Source organism: Alosa sapidissima, chromosome 22, assembly GCF_018492685.1.
Source record: "Alosa sapidissima isolate fAloSap1 chromosome 22, fAloSap1.pri, whole genome shotgun sequence".
Taxonomy (NCBI): domain Eukaryota; kingdom Metazoa; phylum Chordata; class Actinopteri; order Clupeiformes; family Clupeidae; genus Alosa; species Alosa sapidissima.
Window position 1 is genome coordinate 19034596 of NC_055978.1, and position 15249 is coordinate 19049844.

General features: G+C 39.6%; 1 protein-coding gene across 1 annotated transcript in view; it reads left to right on the forward strand.

The window, feature by feature from the left end:
* LOC121696907 (chemokine-like protein TAFA-2) overlaps positions 1 to 15249 on the forward strand; it is a 46234-nt gene that overhangs the window by 12559 nt on the left and 18426 nt on the right. The window lies entirely within an intron of this gene.

Consider the following 15249-nt stretch of genomic DNA (forward strand, 5'->3'; position numbering starts at 1 on the left):
GCGTGTGTGGCCCTGTGTCACGTCCTGTCTGCAGTAGGCTAATTCTGGACCCATCTGAGGGCACGATTTCTCACACTGGCCTGGCTACTACATCTATGAGGGGCATGCTTTCTCACACTGGCCTGGCCACTACTGTACATCTATGAGGGGCATGCTTTCTCACACTAGCCTGCCAGCTACATGCTACAGCTGAGGTGATACCATGTGATGGCAGGACTAGAGGTGTTAAAACCAGCCTTAGCCATCTGAGCCATTGTTGCCATCGCCGAAGACAACCTTAACCCAGACCGGGCGATGGTCTCCGGGCAATGGTGTCCACTGTGGCTCGAAAGGAACACTCAAAGACTTTCAGTGACCCTTCATGTCTAGGAGTGGGGGAGAGGGGGGTGTTTGGCGCAAACGAGCTCGGAAAGCAATCGAACTCCACAAATTAGCCTGTCACTTAGCGTGGATTAAAAGCCCCAGCTGGACACGGGTAGAATAACTTTGGCCGTTCCTTTGGCCATCGCCATTGAACTGTTTAAATAATAGGAGAAAAGAAAGCTGAGAAAAAAAGAAATTGGGAGGAAAATGCAATTTCATTTTTAATGCTTGTATGCACACACCTCGCCTGAATTGCCACTGAGCTTGTACGTATAATTAAATTGATTTTTTTTTTGTTAAGTGCCCTTTCTCTCTCTCTCTCTCTCTCTCTCTCTCTCTCTCTCTCTCTCTCTCTCTCTCTCTCTCTCTCTCTCTCTCTCTCTTTCAGTCCCTCACACTCTCTTTCATTCTCTTTCTTTCTCCCCCATTCCCTTACTTGTCTTCACTCTGTATATTAAAACAATGCCTTGTTGGTTCAGGCGAAACACTCTAATGCTTTCTGTGTCTCATGCACACAAGGCCCACCCAATTACATTTAACGTTCAACATTATCCACTCCCCTGCTCATATCCCTGCCACAGAGGTCATGTACCCATACACACAGGACATTCACACTTATTGATATCGATGTGAAATGGTCAGAGGCCTTACCCTTCTTGTTTTATAACTTTCATTAGCACAAATTATGATTGGCTGTGTTTAATTTTTGAATTTCCCCTTGGGGATCAATAAAGTATCTATCTATCTATCTAAAGGCGGGTTCAAACCAAAGATTTGTAACAAGATGAGCTGCAACATTCTAAAACCTTGCAACTGTGACAAGACATGGTGAATGCTTTGCAACGGCTTGCAACAGCTGGCGATGACGTGCAACATTTAAATCACACCGCTGCAACTCTTTCTGCAACGGTTTTCATCTTGTCGCAAATCTTTGGTGTGAATCGGGCCTAAAACTCCATACACAGTACAACGATGTCAAAGGGGTTAAATAATACACTGCATGACAGAAATGACCTTGGAAAAACTTTGCTTTAGAGAGCTGTTCCTACCCTGCTTTTGCACAGTGAGGAAGTAGGTGTGATAACCAGTGAAGGGCAAGGATACACCTTGCCATTTGTCACTGGTGTGTACTGTAGGTAGTTTAGTGATGAATCACACACGCATATGGAAATCTAGTTTAGTCTATCAAATCCCCACTGCCTTACAAGTTCATCACAATGGCCATTTCAAACATTGACATGTGGATGTAGTTTCGTAAGAAAATAGGGTTGCTCCCTGATTGCAAAGAAAACGAGGCTTGGACCGTTTGTATTCTCTGTAAGAAAAAAAAATAGTGAGGAAAACAGAATCTGTTTCCTGGCATCTCTCTTCTACCAAGTGCATCACCTTGTTTACTAAGAGGCCCAGGTGTTATTCATTACATTCTGTTGTTGTCTGGAGTTAGGCAGTATCTTACAATACATGGTTTTCTTGGGCGAGGAAATTTGTCTGTATTCTTGGATTCCCAGCTCACCTTGGTTCTCTCTGCTCCAGCTATTGTTACCCAAGGTCTCCAAATGCTGGTAAAAGAAAATCTTTGAAATGCACAATCTCAAGGTTGTGTGTTTATTACGGAGGGAGAATACAGACATCTGTTCTTGTGCTTCATCAAAACAGTGTACCAGAAGATTATACAAACACACACACACACAGATGAGACAGGCCATCTACGATTATTTTGTTAGTGAGTATGCGTATGTCTAAGAGCAACATATGGATTATGACTGCATATTTACCATTATCTCTGGACACTGGAAAAACAATGTCAACAATTAGTCACTGTTTGTGCATAAGAATATAGATTTTTTGATTTGTATTGATACCATTTCAGTCATTCAACATCGAGATCACACGACAACGAAGGAGGAACACGTCTTGTTATTTGACATATTTAACAACCATCGATTTATTGTCTCTGACTTGCCATGGTGAAAAAAAGTCTCCTCTGGTCCTACATTTTTGAATGTAGATCTACTTATCATTAATAATATTTTCTTTCTTTTGGTAGTTTGTTGCTACACTTGTTGACATAATCAACAGAGTGCATGTTTTCTGGTTGTTTGCTCCCATTTATTCTACTTATCATCAATAGAAATTATTGTAATTAATAGCTAACTTCTTTAGGACCAATTCTTGATGTAAGTATTAATATTTAGATGGCCCTATGTTGCCAACAATTTACAGCATTCTCTAAAAATAATTTAATTTCACAGTGGCTATATCCAGCCTTACCTTACATTTTAAGCAGTTGTGCACCTGAGGGTAGGAAGGATAGTGTATAGTCACATGCATATATGTGATATGACATGAGACTGGCATTTAATGGGATGTAAGATGGCTGACAGGGCCTGACAGGGCTTGAGGTGCTGAGACTGAAGCTAAATAAAGAAAATAAAAACGGCGAGACACACAGGGAATGGGTTGATTCCCTTTTGTTAATATGGGATTCCCTTATGTTTCTATGTTAATAGTGATAATAATATCCTGTAACCATATTTAGAAATATAGAGTTCAAAATTATAAAACACCTCTTTCCTTATCAAATCAATGGTTTTATGAATATGAATGCATGAATAATTACAGGCTGAAATGTATACAACTCTAACCTCCAAACACCATTTGGAGAAACAAATGGCAAACCATGTATCAGTAGACACTGATCTGTGAGCTGTTCATTTACTGGAAAGGCTGCACACTGGCAGAGCTTTAAAGTAAATTGGTGACAGCAGAACCTATTCCTTTGCCTTTTTTGCGACATGCCAAAAGTAATTTAGGGAGATTTATGACACCAGGGGTGCGTCTCGCTCTCTGGGAGTCACTGCTGATGAGCGGTGCTGGGGGATAATTGCCTAACAGGTATATCAGTCACTATAGCTAATTAAAAGCATTACATAATCTCCCCGTCATCTTCGGAGCATCGTCCTCACCCCTGGATGTGAGCTCACCACCAAAAAATAAATAAATAAAACAAAAGCAGCTATAAATAGAAGGCCGCTTCGACATCTCCCATCACACCCCCCCCTTTCTGTGGGCAAAAGAACTCAAGTAACCAGGATCAACACTTTTCTTCTCCATAGCAAGGCATTGTGTTGCACTGCTGTTCCTGAAAGGATGTGTGGTTGAGTTACAGTAAGCACACTTACTTCCCTGTAGTAGGGGAAGGATGATATTAAAGATATTTTTTATATCCTTCCCAATTCAATCATGGAAATATGCTTCCAGTTCCTCCAGACTCCTGAACTACATTATGTCCACTGCATAAAGTTATTGGTATTGCTCCTCAAACTAAGGCTAACATTTAGTACAAAAAAAACATGTTACACGTGCATAAAGCATAACTTGCATGGGGCATGATTACTTATGGAAACATATCCAATTTTAATATTTTTAATATTTCATGTTTTTCTGTGAAGCACATTGCCTGCAAGCACAGTGGTGTCTGCACCATGAAAAGAATACGCTCTTGTATTCTGGTATGAGCTTAAGATATGGTATTATGGAAAGGTAAAGATGGAGAGGCAGGCCTAGGAAGCAATAAGACACACCAGTCTTTATGAAAAGAATCACCCAGTGTATGTCAAAGGATGTATGGGGGTAGGGGATAGTATGGTGGTGAGATAGAACCTTGCCTCTGTCCCCATGGTGATCAAGGGAGTGTTTACCTTGGGTGCCACTTGCTTGATGTCTTTATCTCAATAGCTTCACTAGCAGAGCACTGGTGTGTGACCGCCCCCCCCCACCCCATGGCTGAGGAAAAAAAACGTGTTAAAGTGCCCTCAAAGGGTCCTATTGGCTGGCTTTTAAAATGAGAAAAAAGTTTCAGTGCCATTTCAAGCAATAACATGTCTTAAACATGTCTTAAAGCAGAGAGTTTCTAATGTGGAGACACAGCACTCAAAAAATCCTCCATAGAAATGCATGGGGCTAGTTTGTAACGCCAATATGGCCGTTGTCTACACATATCCCACCCCTTCCTCGGCAAAACGTCGACATGTGAATACACTGAGCCAATCATATGGTGAGTTGTGAAGACATTGTGCCAATCATGTGTTGTGAACTCGCAGCTGGAGCAAGATTGGTGTCATGAAGCCTTGCTCACGCGCATTTCTGCCGAAGAGGATGCCCGATGAGTGCCCAAAAAGCGTTGCAATATGGCCGCCGAGTGGAGGGACTTGCCTAAAAGGACTTTGCTTAAAGGGAAACTTGGCAGGATTTCCTCCTCTGCTGGAGAAATTGTGCATTATGCTATTTCAAACTGTGGAAAAAGGTAACGATAAAGCACATGGATCTGTTTACAAGCTAGCAAAACAGTTAGCATTTGTTCGGCAGACAATGTGGATGTTACAAGGTAAGAAACACGATTTAAAACGAGTTTCTTGTTTCTCACTTCTCTTTCCGGGATGGTAGTCTCAATGTTGCAAGGTTGGTTTTCCGCCTGGGGACGCTAGGGGCAGCGGGAAAAGTCACCATTTTCACCGGAACAGGTCATTTAACCATCCAAATTATTTCTAAACGGGTTTATTACGTTGAAATAGTTGCCAAGCTCCCCTTTAATGAGTGCCCTTCTAGTTTAAACGTAAGGTGCTCCTAAAATGGCCTATACTTGCCGTGCCCTATGTGTACCCTTCCATTGGAATAGGGTGCCATTATGGAGTGCCCTCAATGCTGCCCCTACATGACACTGTTCCAAAGGGTGTCATTTCCAGTACAGAATGCAGTGGAATGTAAATTGTACAACCCGAATTCAAAAAAGTTTAGATGCCTTGTAAAATGACTAAAAAACAATGCCATGAATTTCAAATCATGTCAACCCAATGTAGAATAGTTCAAAGACAACATATCAACTGCTGAAGGAGAGAAATTTGACTTATTTCATGAAAAGTATTAGCACATTTTGAATTTGATGCCAGCAACGCATCTCAAAAAAGTTGGGATCGGGGGCAACAAAAGGCTGGAAAAGTTGTGTTATGATAAAGACATACAAAAGGAAGAACATTTCACAACTAATTAGGTGAACTGGAACCACAAATGGGGATAAGAAAAAAAAGTTTCTCAGAAGTAAAGATGTGGAGGTATTCATCACTCTGTGTAAAGCTGTGTGGGCAAATGTAGTATATATATTAGGGCTGTCAATCGATAAAAAAAAAAAATCTAATTAATTACATACTCTGTGATTAATTTATCTAAATTAATCGCATATATAATTTTTGCTGAGAAAGTATTTTGAATATTTAAATTCAAATGAATTATTGAATAAATTCAAAATCTCTTAAATTAATACATTCAAAAACTCTTTTATTATTATTTTCACTGTTCAAATATAATAATCTATGATATGACCTAATATGCTGAGGAAATAAATTCAAAAGTGCTTCGGGCAGGAGTTTTTTTCACATACAAGGCATTTTAGTCCACAGATATAACCTAGGGGACACAATGAAAATAAATGAACACTCCCTCAATGTCAACACTATTTCTTTCCATTGATGTGCGACTTTAGAGTTAACAAACTCCGGTGATATGCAAATTCCTTGCTGCAGACATTGCAGAGGACTTTATTTTAATCAACACTTTATTTTTGTCAACACCATCAGGCTGTTTTTTATCGTCCAATCAATGATCTAGGCAGCACATTTTCTTCTCTCTCCTTTATTTTACAGTAATGGTTACTAACTAGAACGGCTCGGGGTCAAAGGCCATACAGAATCGATTAATCTGCGTTATTTTTTTTAATCAGTTATTTTTTCTCAAATTAATTAATCGAAATTAATCAGTTATATATATATTATATATATATACTCTTTTGATATATACTCTTACTCTTTTGATCCCGTGAGTGAAAATGATGAAACAATGTAAGAATAATGTTTCTTAACATTAAATTGCGAAGGATTTGAGGATTTTATCATCTACAGTACATAATATAAATATGATCAAATCTAACTGCCAAGGCCATAGTATTTAGCATTTGTTTTGTCAACTTGCAGGCTTGACCTTACTTGAAGTTGCACACTTGCCATCATATAAAGCTTTCTTTCTTGTCTTCTCTGACCTTGTCTGTCTGGATTTCAGCACATCGCCATATAACACTATGGTTCTCTCACCCAGACTCCTGAGGAGTACAGTGTGCCTTTAGCTTGTGTCCTAACTGCCTTAAGCTCAAACATTCATTGGTTGCTTATTCTGGTAACACTTTAGGCTAAGGGTACCTACGTATATAAAGATTTTATGACATTAATAAACACATTCCAAATTTGCAAAAAGAGAAGCAAGCTGAGTGCATGTTTAACAAAGTCTATAGCCAGGGTCATGAAGTGCTTCACAGGGATAGTGCAGGCTAGTGGGTTGAAGGCAGGAAAAAGTGTTTAAGCAAACATGCAAACAATGGAAGTGTATTTATCAAGGGATTTTGTCAGTATTTGCAACACATCATAGATTTCAAGCATTCAGAGACATTTTCTTGATATTTTTTGTCTCAAGTTATTAGTCAACTGTGTGATTTGCTGATTTATTCAATTATAATCATATGCCCTTGTGAGAATACTGACAGGTGTGAAAACATTGTGTTGTTTTACAAATAAATTGGTAAAATAAAGTGTAAACAATTACCTGACAACCACCCCTCTCATTGTTATTATCATGAGTGCAAGGAGTAAACAAGTTAATTGTTGTTTATCTTACAGAAGACACACATACATACACGTTTAAAACTATGTCCTAACCATGCAGAGTACATGAATAGTATACATGTCTAAGTGCTCAAGTGTGGATAATGGGGAAGGAACCCTTGTCAGTGGCTTACTCAGTGCAAGAGTTGAGACCTGTGATGTAATCATTTCTGTTACATTTTTCATTCCCTAGCTTAGACTAGATGTAGCTGCACGGTGACTTACAAAACAAAAAAAATATTGGAGGGGCTATTACTGAAGGACTAATTTTGATCCAGCAGCTCTAAAATTAAGTAGAAACTGAGCACTTTGATGAAAGAGGTAATAGGTCAGTAAGGGGGAAAAACACATCATTAACTCCTCAAAGCTTTTATGTGTCTTTTTCTGGCTGTCCATATGAAGTGGTACTGTCTTGTCTGGATGGTGTGGCTTTGATGCTGGTAATGTAACACTCTCCACTCCTCCTTGCTGCTGTCTGCCCATGAATGAGTTGTGCCATCATGCATAGAGGTCGTTTGAAGGCAAATAGGATGCTTTTCCTCCCTGGTCAGGCATTTTCCTGGTCCATAAGACCAAACCAGAACTTAAAGTCATTCTAGGAAGTGTTTCCTGAAAGTATTGTTTAAGCAACCGTAGTAATTAAGAGAGACTGGGAAGGTGATGGGAGTGTCTCCATCTTTTAGTTGCCATGTGATGCTGGTTTTGACCCGCTGGTAATGGAAAATGCTGGAGCGCACTGGAAAAAGTGAGTGCACTCACTCCAGCAGAGGACAGTGGAGAGAGACAGGAGATGAGTGTGGAGAAATGGGATTCTGGTGGGACTGGGAAACGGCAGCAGGTCTGACACAGGTCTCCGTAGGCGCTGCTAAGTGTGTGGTTATGGACATGGACACTGCTGTTAAGGACACTGCTCTCTCACCAATCAGCAATATCAGAATTTGCTATAAACATAAATATACTGTATATATAAAACATATATATATATATATATATATATATATATATATATATACTGGTATATTTGTTCAGGTGTAGGAGTGCATGCAAGTTTGATGCTTTAAAAAAATTGCAATAATAGAACTTGTATTTAATTGTAATATTAATATGTTTAATGTATCATAATTTATTTAATAGACATATTACTCACCTCCCACTCCTCTCTATGTGAGTTTGACTCAGCGTTGTCTCTTATGACTAAAAATAAAAGGTTTGACACAGAAGCATTTTAAACTCCTTGGCCGCTGGCAAATTAAACCCGATGGCGAGGGATAGCTGTCAACGCTCCGGAGACTTAAACTCCCACACACATATGGCTTCTTGTTTAGTTCTCTGCGGGCCACGAGTGTCCAGTGACTTAGGTCTGCGATTAGTGGAAGAAGACGAGTGTTGCCCACATGCGCTAAAACTGTGATGGAGAGCTGAGGTCTCTGTGGTTCTCTCCGACATCCTACTTATAGAATCTCACATGTTGTGCTTGTCTTATACTTTAAATGGATTGAACACACACACACACACACACACACACACACATATATACAAATAGTTAACTGTACTGAATGTCGCAAACAAGTTGAGACTGGCTGTAAAAATACCTGAGTAAAGTTTCTCTGATATTTCTCTGACATGTAAGGCAGTTTTATTCAAGGAACAGATGGGCATGTGTTCAAGCTGCTGATTCAACCTTCTCAACCCCCCCCCACCCCCCGCGTGCTTAGAGGATTAGAAATTGTTTTTGTTTTTGTATATGTCTATAAAGCAGAGAGGAATCTCTGTTTGTCTGTCTGTGTGTTGCATTTATCCAGTCGACTTCACACTTGGTTGGTATTTGCTGAGATCCCAAGTGAGTGCTGTGTCGAGAGTGACGCTGTTTGAATATGAAATGCACAAGATATTTTAAAAAAACAACAACATGGTGTCTGACTACAGACTCAGTGTGCCTGCAGCCATGAAAACAGTTAGCAGAGCTTGACCTCAACAATATGGCGACCGATGCTGGATGTACTGTGACTTCAGACCTGCTGTGTATGAGCATAGACCATACATGTTTTGTAATGGCATTGCTGCACTAGTGAAAATAACATGGAGTATAGAATGGAATGGTATAGAATCAGTGTTTCCCATACATTGACTTATTTGTGGCGGCCAACCACAATATCAACATTGACCACCACACAATGATTTTCCAGGTTGTACTAAATTGTGAAATCTGGTTAGCATCATAAACACGCTGCACTAATTTGCTAAAAACTGTTGCATTCAAGTTAATTCTGCAAACCTACCACCACAAATAGAATTCAATTATGAATTGAATTGAACAAATACAAATTAGCTAACTATAGCTAACTCTGGTATAGAACAAGTTCTGTACATCCCTGTCAACTAAACTAATAAACGTTACTGCTGTAAACTATTTCATTATTCAGTTCACCATATAATCTGTGAAATATCACAAACCATGACTGGAGTATCACACCCACTTGCTTGCAACTTGAGAGCAATTAAAAAACCTATGTCATCATACATCGTGCCTGACAAGCAGACTTCAATTAAAAAGCCAGACACACTCGTCCTTCTTTTTTACCCACTCATTCTTTCGAAGCCATTTGCTTTACCCCCCCCCCCCCCCCCCCCCCTTAATGGAGACATCAAAAAGCTTTCACGGCGACTGTCACTGTCTGCTTCCACCTTCCTCGCCCTTAAAAGTCCAGCTGGTGAGACATACGATCCTGGACTAAAAAATTATTCATAATTAATGCGTCCAGACAGATCAAAAATAGGCAGCATATGTATCATGAGACCCACTTGAAAAGGGTAAGACTATAAAATGGCGAGAGTGTGAGAGTCAAATTGATTGGTGCGAACGAGGTGGTTATGTGGGATTCCTAATGGTGCCAGGTAGTGCTTTATTTCTTTATTTTCTTTCTTTTTTTCTTTTTCTTTCTTTCTTTCTTTCCAAGGACATTGAGTGAAATTTCACACTATTTAGCCAGTATATAAGGAGACACAAGAGGAAAAGTGGTAGGAGAGCAGTAATACTTGATCAAAGGAAACAGGCCACATGTTGGAAAAAAAGATTTGTTAAGCTGTCTAAAAGTGGTTCTGATCTTTCAAAAGATCATTCCAAATGGTTCTTCTCATTAATACAGCAACATGGATGAGATCTCAGAAATTATTTTATTTTAGGTAAAAGGGAAAAAATGTCTTCTCATGCCATCTGTTGATGTGTAAAATTCGTATTGAATCATTTACATGTTCATACATTTTCATTCTAGAGACACATTTATTCAGTCAACAGATGCTATTGCAAAAAAAAAAAAAAACATTGGCTAAATGAATAAATTGATTATTTTTTGATTGGATTGGCACCATGTTTTATTTAACAGTTTTAGATCTCAGGGCCAGGAATGTGATAGCCAGCTGCTTGGACTGTTTCTTGATTCCAGGCTGTGACATGTGCGATCCAGGCTGCCAAGGCTTCGCCTAGATGTCAAAACAACAAATAGTAGTGTCAGGTGTCATGTCATGTTAACAGGAGCGGAGTGAATGTGTAGATTCCTGCCTGTTTAACATACCGGGTGCTTCTGACCTGCTTAAAAATAAGCTCAGGGCAAACACCTCGCTTGTTGGAAATGATGCAACAGGAAGAGAATTGAAAGGAATAAAGAAAGAAAAAAAAAAAAGGAACAATAAAGGGGAATAGAGGGGAAAAAAGACTGGAAAAGAGGTCATGTCATGTTATGAAGGCTCATGTTAAGAAAATGCACAAAATCATAGAGTAGAATGAAATGCATAGGATTGCCTACTCTCTCTACCTAAGTGGAACCCTCCTTGCCGTTGTCTCCTTCACTTCCTGCTCACTTCTCTTCCATATTTGTGCACTGGTACAGGGTATGGTAGGCTGGTCCGTGTTTGCTCATGTTTGTTGCCTCAGAGTCAAAATTCACTACAGTGTAGGCTAATAATAATAGAGCTTGTTGAAAGACTCTCTCAGACACTCTCAAAGATGTGGGCAGAAGTTTTGGAATGTTCCGGGAGTGATTGTCAGTAAATCCAAACCTGCCTAGACTCAACCCCCCACCCCCTGCAGACATCTGAAATTTGCTTATTTTTCATAGCATATGCTCTGAAATGGAGGATACTTTGGGTTTTTCTTGCAAGTTGTTTTAATGTGTTAATATTACATGTATAGGGCAGCCGTGGCCCACTGGTTAGCACTCTGGACTTGTAACCGGAGGGTTGCCGGTTCGAGCCCCGACCAGTGGGCCACGGCTGAAGTGCCCTTGAGCAAGGCACCTAACCCCTCACTGCTCTCCGAGTGCCGCTGTTGCAGGCAGCTCACTGCGTTTAGACATTTAAAGAGACCATATGAGACAACTTGCCACCTCTTGAAGCATGTTTTTAAAAAGTAACTTGGCTATGAAGTAATACTTTCTTGGTATAACAGACTTCCTTCTCACATGTGTCCAGTATATTCATTATAAGAACAGCTTTTACAGCCTTGTACTACCAGATACACAGTAGGCTATCATCAGAATCAGTTAGAATGCTAGACAGTATTTGTCAGTGCCAACCAAAGATTTGCGAGTAGAACAAGGCTCTGGTACGTCATAAGCATGAAGTGTGTCCTGAACCCGAGTGGACACCATGCTGATTAACCTATTTTCAGTCAGATTCTATTACAGACAATCATGCTTGACACTGACTATTATCATTTAAATGCAGTCATTGTCCTGCTTTGCATCCATGTAGTGCTCTATAATCTTTGGGGCTGTGATGTTGTTGGTGTTTGAAGGGCAAGTCTGTTAGCTTTAAGTTAGGTTAGTTAGCTCAATAGTTTTAGTTGGAAAAAAAAACCTTACTGTATGATTTAGAAGATGGCTCCCATAATCTGTTTATGTGCAACCCTCTATTATCTCTGAATGCCTGCACAGAATATACTAGATATTCCCATAACTGTCTCTATTTCATACTGTAGACACCATACAGTATGTATGTATCTATGTGCCTAGTCATCATATGCATAGTCATCACACTATTCTTCCTTCTCTGTGAGGAAAGAGAATACAATTAATAACTACAGCAGAATATCTGGAGAAATGGATTTTTATTGGTACGAGTTCAGAAATACAGTGTAGCTTTATTCACATGCTGTAACAGCTGATATAACATATTGAGTGAAAAGTAAAAAGACAAAAAGCACATTTGCTAACAGAAAGATAAAAACCTATGCTGTCTATGCAGAGGCATGTTAACAAAAGTGATTACACTTTAAGAAGCGTTGTTGTTTTAAGCTACAAAGGCAAAAATTAATTAACACAGAAAAAAAAGTCTTTGCACCAGACTTTGGATTAATTATGTACGTCTCCCCAGTGACTGTGTGTAGTAAGACTTGGTTTGTTTTTGCAATCCTTCAGACTTTTTGTGTGATATTCTCGCTCTAGTATGCCCATGGCCACCATGTCCATGCATTTTTCATATATCCCCGGGGAATATCTTGTGACAAAGACATATGCATTAAACATGAGGTTGTATTAGAATAAAACACACAATCACAATCGCCGAGTGCTTCTCTGCCAGTCGAACTGGGGAAATAAGTTTTATAGCAGACTGCAGGCTGGTACCAGACTTGAGGCCCAGTCACATTACGTTGTAATACATCAGAGAGGTCATGGTTGCTATAACTATTGAGCTCTCTCTCTCTCTCTCTCTCTCTCTCTCTCTCTTGATTATGATTATATATGTATATTTCTTCCATCAAAGTCATCAGAAAAAGAGGGAAATACTCCCAATAGATAGTATCACACAAGCAATTCCTCTTTGGTCAGTACTTTGAAATTAGTTTTCTGGGTCCAGGGAGACAATTAGCAGGCAACAAATTCCGGTAGTATGTTCAGATTAATTGTCATGCCTTCCATGAATTCTGCATTTAATGAATCCATAATATCAGGTGGAAATGATGAAAGAGAGCTGAGCTGTTATGTGACTGAGGTGACCTACTGTATAGGGGATTTCTGTGCATAAAAAGGGGAGTAGATACAAGCAATGCATTTGATTACGTATTCTAGTCACTGTAGCAAAGGTCAGGACATTATCGCAGGTCACATTTTGCTAGGGAAATCTCTGTGTTTCATGAGAGTGGGGATAATAGACAGTAATGAATTTATAGTGCATTACTGAGGAAGCCAGTCTCAAACAAGCTCAAGCTGCTAGTCACATGATGAACTAAACAGGCTTCACTGATGGATACTCACACAGGAAATAACATTTGAGGGTTGGTAGATGGAAAGTATACGGAAACTATTATGCATTGTGTGTTTGTCATTGAACGTACTGTAATCACCAATGTAGAAAAATTTTTAAAAACGTTTTATGTGTTAGTATAAGCAACATCCTGGCCATATCGACCACATATCAACATATACACTGTTACTATCCTGCTGCAACACTTATCCAACAGTACTTGTCTATCAAAAAGTCTTGTAGTGCTCTTTCTTTCTTTCTTTCTTACTTTCTTTCTGTCCCTTTTTGTTGTCTTCTTGAGCTTGTTTGGAGGATTCACACTGCATTCTGCAATGCTCAAGATAAGACATCATCACTGGGCAGTCCCGATTAGAAGCTGACTCTGTAAATTGGATGCTCCTTTAACACTGATTGCCTCGGCAGGTTGCACCCTCACCGGATTTCAATTTCAGTTGCAGCACTCTTGTGCATACATCTGCCCTTTTCTCAAGTGGCCGCCCATCATGCATAATAATGTTCTTAATGACAAAGGCAAGCAAGCAAAGCAATGGAAGATAGTGCTCCCATGTCGTGAAACATCATTTGAACATTAGACAAATATAATTTAATTCAATTCAATTCAAAAAACGTTATTTATCCCCGAGGGGCAGTTTCCCTATGTAGGCATAGTGACATATAAGACATATAAGACAGGACAAAAGCAAGAACAGGACAGACAGGGGTGTGTGTGTGTGTGTGGTGGGGGGGGGGGGTAGTCCAAGGAGAGGGAGAAGGAGGGGGATGGGAGAATATTCAAGTCCAAAGTAAAGGTAGCCTTCCTCCTGTTAGTGCTAGCCAGAGGACAGCGCAGACGCCTGCCAGAGGGCAGCCATTCAAAAACTCTATGTAGGACATGGGTAGAGTCTTGAATTTATGTGAATGCTCCCTCATCAAATTAAAACCCACATGTCTTAACTGACTTTACCAAGGCATTGGTGATACATGTACAGTACTGTAGGGGTACAAGGTGAATCTCAGAGCTAAGATTGCTCTCAGACAGGGATGTGTGTCCTGGGAGCATCATTGTAAAACACCGCTCATTAAATGAGATCATTTAATGTCATTTTGAACTTTGAGATCATTACACAGCAATGTGTAGTACCCTGAACTCAAGCTGTTTGGAATGAATGTTATGGCTGGACAGTTGTCTAAATTAGTTCACAGAATGTCAGTGTACTTATATACCTTGGAATACCCATATGAACCTTTGCGAATTTTGGGATTTGCTCCTCTGCAGGTTCGTCTGGCCAAAAGGTCATCGAAGCCGATATCCAATGTTCCTAAAACACAGGCACTCAAATGTCATCGCTAATCCGGCATGGACATGTATTTCTTTTGAACTGAGTGAACAACTGCATTTAAAACGTTCGTTTATGAGATTGCTACACTTCTGAAACTATTTGGTAAGTGCTTAATGCACCAATTAAATTTCACTGCTAGTTACGCCCCTGCTGAAGTTGTAAGTCAGTGAACCTTTTCCAGACCCACTCTCAATTACAATTGAGAAGGTCTGCGTGCTAACCAGGCCAGTACTTATATGAAAATTATTTTAGATTTCCACATCAGATGTATACAGCATTCCTTGGTTTACTCCTGTAACGATAAGGTGTATTTTTTAAAACTCCAGTCTTGTTTCTCTATCATTCAGTAATAAAAACATTTAGTCCAAAAACCTACAATTAGTAATAGCGCATTCGGTTTATTTTGGTTTTCCATTTCAGTTACTTTTTTTAGTAATATCTTTGCATCCAATAATATATTTTAATTCATAACTAATTAATCCTTCTCGTTCAAACTGAGAAAAATAATTAATCTTTGTGACCTGTCTGTCAGCCTCTTACTGCCTTCTAACCATACCTCAGGGCAAAGTCATGGTATCAAAACAGCATTGGCAAAAGAG